The 8,571-nt window shown below is 40.3% G+C and overlaps 1 pseudogene; it reads left to right on the top strand.

Moving 5' to 3' along the window:
* Window positions 1-6,497: 6,497 nt before the first annotated feature.
* LOC126079116 (olfactory receptor 52M1-like) lies at window positions 6,498-7,524 on the top strand (annotated as a pseudogene).
* Window positions 7,525-8,571: the final 1,047 nt, after the last annotated feature.

The following is an 8,571-nucleotide window of genomic DNA, read 5'->3' as shown; positions in this document are numbered from 1 at the left end:
TTTTGTTATTAACGTTGACACTTATTAGGCAATTATTATCTGTCAATGTGCTAACTCTTAAAAAAAGTTCTAAAAAATAGGTCCATTTTTCACAGTAAGTATTTTATGGACTAGAAAGATAGATCAATTTCCCATGGTCATATGATTCTTAACCATTCCAACTAGTTAGTTCCAAAGCAAGGATTATAACTTAAGGGCAGGAGTTTTACAGTCAGACTCAACTCTTCTATCCTGAATCTAAATTTCTATATCCCTACAGTTTTACTTAAGGTGTTGACAACTCTTTTAGCTTGAGCCTGCGCCAGGGAGAGAGCAATAATCTTCCAGAATTACCTGAGGATGTTAACTTGTGTTAAGGCAGCTGTTTCCCAGAGATGGTGGGAAAATAAATATATAGCTAGATGGAAAAAGTGGTCACAAAAATCAACATTTGGGGAGTGAAACAATCAATGTTACACTTTCAAAAGGACACTTCAGCAGTAGACAGGAGAATGAATAGGAGGAAAGTAAGACAATGACAGTAACTTACAGATGAGAGAAAATATTCTGTGAATAATTAAGAAATCTAATTGACGGAACTCATAATCAAGATAGAATATTATGAGTCATGCAAAGTGATTTTAAATGTATCTCCCTGTACATATTTCAGAACTTCCTATAGAAAACATTAAAATCTTTGACATAGTTCCTGAAATTTTTCTTCCCACTTTCATTTAAGAATTTTTTTTTTTTTTTTTTAGCACAGTGGTTAAGAGGTACAGCTGCTAACCAAAAGGTTGACAGTTCGAATCCACCAGGAGCTCCTTGGAAACCCTATGGGGCAGTTCTACCCTGTCTTATAGGGTTGCTACAACAGCAGCTGGTATGGTTCTTTTAGTAGGGAAAATGGGGAAATAAGTTGTTAAAACTAAATAAATACAATTGGCTACAAATTGTTCAAATGTAAAAAGTGTTCATACAAGATCCTTTTTTTTTTTTTTTTTCCCAATCCACATAATGAATATTTTTAAAATTCCTACACAGAAATTTGGCAAACTAACTCACTTATTGCTGGGTTAAAACAAACTGGAAAAATGCTTTGGGAAAACAATTTGACAACAGAATTACTGAGCCTACAGAATGGTTGATAATTTCCCTCCTGGGAGCCTAGCCAAAGGTCGGGCAGGAAAAGAATACTGAAAAATATGTCTGTGCCACTTTGCTCTGGGGGAAAACTCAAACTAGGCTTCCCACTACTCTGGGATTTTTAGGTAAAGTAAACCACAGGAATGGACAAACAGCTACTGTGATTTGTGGTTATAAATAATTATTTTTAAGCAACCATGAGTAGAAAAAAAGCAGAAATAGAATGAAAAATTACAGTACTGATAAAGGTTATATTTAAGTAATTGTCTTCTTTCTCCTTCTTTGGATAGCCTAGTTTTATATTAAGTTCTGAGTATATACATATATGTATTAGAAGCAATGAACAACCCCCCTCCAAAAAAACAGTGTCTATATTGGTCATACCAATATCTGATTTTTTTTTTTTTCCCCCACATTTCTCTTGTGAACTCTATCCTGATATTCTCTTTGGAGCCATTGAGTACCTCAGGCCCAGAGGAGGGTAGACAGAGACCTGGCCCAGCCAATAGCCACACAAGGGAGTAGGAATGAACTTCTGGGTTCTAGTTCTGCGAGGTAGAGTGGGATAGACAGTGAAGGCTCCTCCTAAGGGGGTAACTAAACATCCAGAGGGAAGGAGGCAGGTTTCTCTGTGCAACCCTTGGGAAATAACTAGCTATTTTCAGGACTGGATAAGGAGGGGGCATAGGAGAAAGTGGTGAAGAGACCAACATCCTAGCCTTCTTTGACTATGAGCTGAAAGTGTCTGAGCCTCCAAAGAGTTGACCCCTGTAAAGAGCTGAGCCTAGACATCTGTAAACAGCACCCCAAGGGGTAAGTACGTTCCAGAGAGGGGGCCAAAGTCACTGGAAGCAGTTTTCAATTTCCAGAAGCTACATTTTTCCTTTGATCCATGCGGGACTGATCTTCAAAGATCTAGTCAAATGTATAGGAAACAAGCTCAATATAAGTGGGTTTCATCACATCTTTTCTGTAGTGAAAATCGTGAAATTGTTCACTACCAGTAAGTAAGCACAAGTAAGCCTGTGCATACCTTGCTGTCAAGGGCTGTAAATTTGAAAAGTGGCTTTGATCCTGTAGGAAGGTGCTGTGGGGTTGGGAGAGAGACAGATGCCAGCCATACCTAGAAGCACAATCTTTGATGTGGTGAAAAAATATGAAATCGTTCACTACAGCTGACCTGGTAAGCGGGATAAGCACCGTGCTTACTTTGTGTATTGGATAATCCATCCCTGATTGTGCGTCTGTGTTGTGTGAAAGAGGGCAAAGAACAGTGGAGAGGAGTAGGTGAGGAAGCGAAACTGTGCCTTTTCCAGAAGCCAGGCATCGGAACATTTGGCCTTCTGTGTATACACACACACAAACACACACATTTATATACAGTTTGCTTAATACATGAAACAACCCTAAGGTGCTATTACTCCTCTCGTTTCACAGACTAGGAAACTGAATAAAAATGGAGACTGAGAGATTAAGTTGCCTAAAGTCGCAGAGCTGGAAATGGCGGAGTTAGTATTTGCACGTCTGTCTGTCTTGCTTCTAATCCATGCTTATTTGACCATAACGAAAAGTCTGTTCCTGGAGCCTCAAACCCACCTTCAGAATGTCTCTCCCAGGACAAGTAGGCATGTCACCAGTGTTCAGGTAAGGATCCCCTTTAGTAGGTTGATGCAGAAAATATATCTCTGACATTCAAACCACCACTTAAGGTGCCAATTGTCAACTTGGTGGATATTACTTGTATACATATGCTCTTGTTCTCTTCATTCCAGCCTATAACTTAATCATAGTATAATTGGCTTAACTGGGGTAACACAAATCAAAGTTAGGCTCCTGGGTTTAAGGCTATCCTCTGGACACCGATTTTTTTGTGGTGAGTAGCCACTACCTTGGTTTGTCCCCAATATTGAGTAATTAAACCCCTTTCTGCTTTAAGATTATGATCCATCATGACATTTTTACAGAAAACTTCAGACATCCCCCCTGATGTGTGATCAAATTGTTTATTGACCAGTGTTCACCTTAAACCCCTGCCCCATTCCTATAATTCCTGGACTTTTGATGTATCCTCTAAGATGGCCCATGTAACAAATACAAGGAAACTATTTCAGTTTGTAGATTGTACATTTTTGGTCTAATCTTCATACTTAACACTAAGAATTCAGGAAAGGGAAGCTACTGCCATGTGATAAGGGTTTCACATTTATCTCATACAGTCATTATTCTAATCCTTTGCAGTACCTTTATCCCCATTTTATATATGAAAAAGGCTGAGACTTCAAGAGGTTAAACACTTTGACAAAACTCACAGAGCAATATGAAGATCAGAAATAGGATATCTTGATTTGTTAGACCACAAAGTTAGTGCCCTGAATTGTCTTGTGGTGCTGCCTCCCAAGACCTCTATTTCTTTGCCATCTTTATCTGACAGATTCAGCATAACCTTATGTTTGACTCCTGAGGAACTGACTTTACAGAAGTTATCACTTATTTGCACAGTAAAGTACCCTATTCATGGAATTTCTGAAGAGTCAGTGAGAGTTAACGTAAAAAAGCACTTATGAACCATTTTAAAGTTTATAAAGCTTTTATTCCTTTTCAGTACCTAGTCAATACCTGACCAAGAAGTAAGCAAACTCATAAAAACATGAACTGTGTTTTGAAGCCTGAATTAAGGATCTCCTTTGAGGCTACACGGGTGCAATGGTTAAGAGCTTGCCTGCTAACAAAAAGGTCAGCAGTTAGAATCCACTCCCCACTCCTTGGAAACCCAATGGGGCAGTTCTCAGTTCTGCTCTGTCCTGTAGGGTTGCTGTGAGTTGGAATCAACTCGACGGCAATGGGTTTGTTTGTTTTGAGGCTACATTAGGGTATCTGTTATGCTTACACGATATGGAAATATATTTACTACTTATAATTTAGATAAAAAAAAATTGAAATGTCATGGGCTTGTTTAAGACAATTTAGGAGGATTTTGTGATTATGTTCTTTTCACTCCTTAACCTATCCACTATGGTTTAGACTAGAGATAACACAAAAGGCTTTCTGGAAGAGTTATCTAGAATGGGCTTATCTAGAAGGGTTATCTAGAATGGGCCTTGAAAAGTGGGGGAAATTTGCCTGGGTGAAAACCAAGGAAGTGGAGAAGCCTTTCAACAAAAACATGTCTGTGTGAAGAAAGTCACTATGGCAAGTATGGGGTTTCTGAGACTTGCTGACTCTGCAGAAACCAGATGGGAGAGATCAGGAAGGTAGGCCTGAGGCGGGGAGGGCCTCAATCAGGCTATGTTGTGTGTTCTTAGATTTTAAATGCTGAAGGAGTGAAGCCATAGGAGTCATTGCTAGATTCTTAGTTGGAGGTATCCGAAGGGCAGAAGGGCAAGAAGGTGCTGATCCACCCCCACGCCCACATCCTTTCCCCAACCCTCCCCATCTCTTTAAAGAGTAGAAACCAAGATGGTTGTGGTTAATAAGATCTCGTTGACTTTTATAGCAGTCGCTTCTTTTGAATCACTGCTACCAGACAATGGGCAAAATGTCCAGAGATTTGCTCATAAAACAATGTGCTTAATGTATGACTTCTCTCAATTACAGGTGATTCTCAAGCAAAAAAGTTTAATAATATTTCCTTAGAGTACACTTTCTTAAGGAACTTCATTTATTCTTCCTCATTCTGTTTATCCATGAAACCTGGGTTTTCTTTGAGACATTAGGACCTACGCCAAATGTGGTCATCTTTGAAGAAGTCAATTAATTTGACAATCTTAGCAAACTGGTACGAACCCAGTTAGAGAAAGGGGAAATTGTACTTCACCAAGATGATATTCAAGGAGCCCTGGTGGTACAGGGGTTAAAGCGCTGGACTGCTAATCAAAAGTTGGCAGTTTGAAACCACCAGCTGCTCCTTGGAAACCGTGGGGCAATTCTGCTCTGTCCTATATGGTCTCTATGAGTCCGAATTGACTCAACAGCAGTGAGTTTGGGTTTTGGTTGGTGGTGCAGTGGTTAAACACTCCACCACTAACCTAAAGTTCAGCAGTTTGAACCCGCTCTGTGGGAAAAAGATGTGGCGGTCTGCTTCTATAAAGGTTTACGGAATCTTTATAGGCTCTTTCTTCACACAGCCATATTTCTGCTGAGAACCTTCCCTACCTCCTAGGTTTTTACCTAGGCAATTTTTCCCCATCCTTCAAGGCCCATCTTAGATCACCTAGTGGATAGATAAGGAGGGAAAGAACATAGTCACAAAATCCCCCCAAATTGTCTTAAACAAGCCCATGCACATTTCTTTCTTTCTCTCTTTTTTTTGGGGGGGGGTCTAAAAAAAAAATTGGGGGTGGAGGCAGTTCTCTGTCCTACAGGGTCACTATGAGTCAGAATCAACTTGATGGCAACAGGTTTTTTTTGTTTTGTTTTAATATTTTCCTTAGTAAATTGTCCCCTTACATGTTTTTGACTAGACTTTATTATTTATATGCTTATTTTTAAAACTCTTGGTCGTTTCTAAATGATAGAATATACATGTATAATAAAGGAAGAAAATTAAAAGCACCAATGATCATACCTACCCAAAATCAACAAATACTAACTTGGTACAAATCTTTCTTTTTCTATTTAAGACCACACCAAATATCTATGTGTGTGTCACACCACATCTATGTGACACACACATATATATTTTAATGGAATTATATCATAGCTTAATCTGCCTCCTGCCATCTCCTTTCTTACCATAATATGATCTAAGCATTATTCCAGGTAAACACATAACTCTAAAAAAGTTATCAATAATTATAATTCAATGAATGGATGTACTAGAATTTAAGCAATGATTTTTTTAACACATCTTGTTTCCAACTTTTTATTGCTATAAAAATCAGCAGTTGCAAATAGCTAATCAGTGTTTGTTATCAATGTTATTATTATTGTTATTGATACAGTGAAAAGAGAAGTATATGCAGATACCGGGATAAGCACATTATATGGGTTTGCGTTTAATCATTGAACATAGAACTTGTATGTATTTACAATTTCCTTTAAGAAAAGTTCCCCGAAGCAAATCAATTAGGTCAATGGGGATAAACATTTTGGGGGACTTCTACACTGTAGAAGGACAATTTCACAGTAGAAATAAAGAGAATTCCTGTGTCTGCATTTAACAAGGGGGTGATATCATGGACAGTTTCTTTTCCAAATATTTAATATATTGATTTTCAAGTTGGCGTTCAGAAATCTTCTTCACTATAGGTTCCACCACTTGCCCAGGATAGAAGTGAGAAGCTAGTCTACAGTTGCCATAGGCAGTGTCTTACACAGGCGTAGAAGTCTAAAACTAAGACCTCCTGCCTCCTGGATACATCACATTCCCAAACATGTTTACCTCTAATAATGTCTGCTCAATGCCTACCTCCTTCTTGCTAACTGGAATCCCAGGGCTGGAATCCTTGCACATCTGGTTCTCCATTCCCTTTGGCTCCATGTACCTTGTGGCCGTGTTGGGGAATGTGACCATTCTACTGGTGGTAAGGGTGGAACGAAGCCTGCACCAGCCCATGTACTTCTTCCTGTGCATGTTGGCCATCATTGACCTGGTCCTGTCAAACTCTACCATGCCCAAACTACTGGTCATCTTCTGGTTTGGTGCCTGCAACATTGGCCTGGACGCCTGCTTGACCCAGATGTTCTTCGTCCACTGTTTCGCCACTATTGAGTCAGGCATCTTCCTTGCCATGGCTTTTGATCACTATGTGGCCATATGTGACCCACTACGTCACACATCAGTGCTCACCCATGAGGTAGTGGGCTGTTTGGGGCTGTTTGTACTCCTCCAGGGGCTACTTTACATTGGACCCCTGCCCCTGATGATCCGCCTTAAGCTGTCCCTTTATCGGACTCAAATAATTGCCCATTCTTATTGTGAGCACATGGCTGTGGTGCCCTTGGCGTGTGGTGACACAACAGTCAACAACTTATATGGAATGGGAATTGGATTCCTGATACTGATCCTGGATTCAATAGCCATCACTGCCTCCTATGTGATGATTTTCAGGGCTGTGATGGTCTCGCAACCCCTGAAGCCAAGCTTAAAGCCCTGGGGACATGTGGTTCTCACATCTGCACCAACCTTGTTTTCTATATCCCCATTGCTGTTTCCTCTCTCACCCACCGCTTTGGCCATCATGTGCCTCCCCATATCCATACCCTTCTGGCCAACTTTTATCTCCTCATCCCACCTATCCTTAACCCAGTTGTATATGCTGTCCATTCCAAGCAGATCCGAGAGAGACTTGTACACATTCTTAAGGCAGGGGCTCGACCCAGGTGACTGTTCTGCATCTATGGCACATATAAATGTTTAGTAATGGCAGAAAAGGCTTGACTGTGGAAGCCTCTGCAATCCCCGGGCCTTACCTGATCTGTGAGGATAAGAGTCTAAGTGAAATGTTAGAGCCTATTTTGTTTGATCATGAGTTTTCTGTGTGGTGTAGACCCACCTTCAGGAAATGGAGAGGGAAAATTAGGGCATGAGTTTTGTACTACAATATCCCTTTCCATACCTATTTAACTTCATAAAACTAAGCACAATAAGCACAAGCATACAGACCACAAGAAGTAAGATTTCTATCCTCGACCCTTTTGGTAGATAATTTCTAATGTCTCTTTGACAGTGTCATAAAGCACAATTTCCAGAAGTTATGTTATACTCTAACACCTTCTTGAAGACAGTCTACAATTCTGTTAGTAAAGGTCTGGAAAATTTCAATCTTGTTGGTAAGCTTTTCCAGTCCTTTTACTTTCCCCAGAAAAACATGGAGGCAATATGTGATAAATCTTAATCTGATGAGTCTTGGAATGAGACCTTACTGTCCAATGGAATTGAAGTCCTCAAACCAGGTTATTCTCCAATCTAAATAGACAAATGGCTGTGCGATATCCCATATCTCCTTCTAATAATAGGGTTAACAGGGAGCAGGAAGGAGGAGACAAGGGAACGACTTTAGGAAATTTCATTTCAGAGGATCTGAATGGCATACGTGAAACTGAGGGAAGAAGGTAACCATGAAATATTGATATTAAGGAAATTGGGTAAAGGATTGAAAATCAGGGGGCAGTGATTGTTAACTTTTTTAAAATTTTGGCCTTCCATGCAGGAGACTCACATTTGATTCCCGGCCAATGCACCCCACGCACAGCCACCACCTGTCTGCCAATGGAGGCTTCCATATTGCTATGACACTGTACAGGTTTCAACAGAGCTTCCAGACTAAGACAGGCTAGGAAGAAAGGCAGAAGGCTTGATGGTCCACTTCCAAAAATCAGCCAAAGAAAACCCTATGGCTCACAACAGTCTGATCCACATGCGTTCATGGGAATGGCACCAGACTGGGCAGTGGTTCATTCTGTTGTGCATGAGGCCACCATAAGTCAAGGGCTGACTAGACGGTA

Source organism: Elephas maximus, chromosome 7 (assembly GCF_024166365.1).
Source record: "Elephas maximus indicus isolate mEleMax1 chromosome 7, mEleMax1 primary haplotype, whole genome shotgun sequence".
NCBI lineage: Eukaryota > Metazoa > Chordata > Mammalia > Proboscidea > Elephantidae > Elephas > Elephas maximus.
The sequence above is the reverse complement of the archived record's forward strand: the minus strand, read 5'-3'. Positions and strand labels throughout refer to the sequence as shown.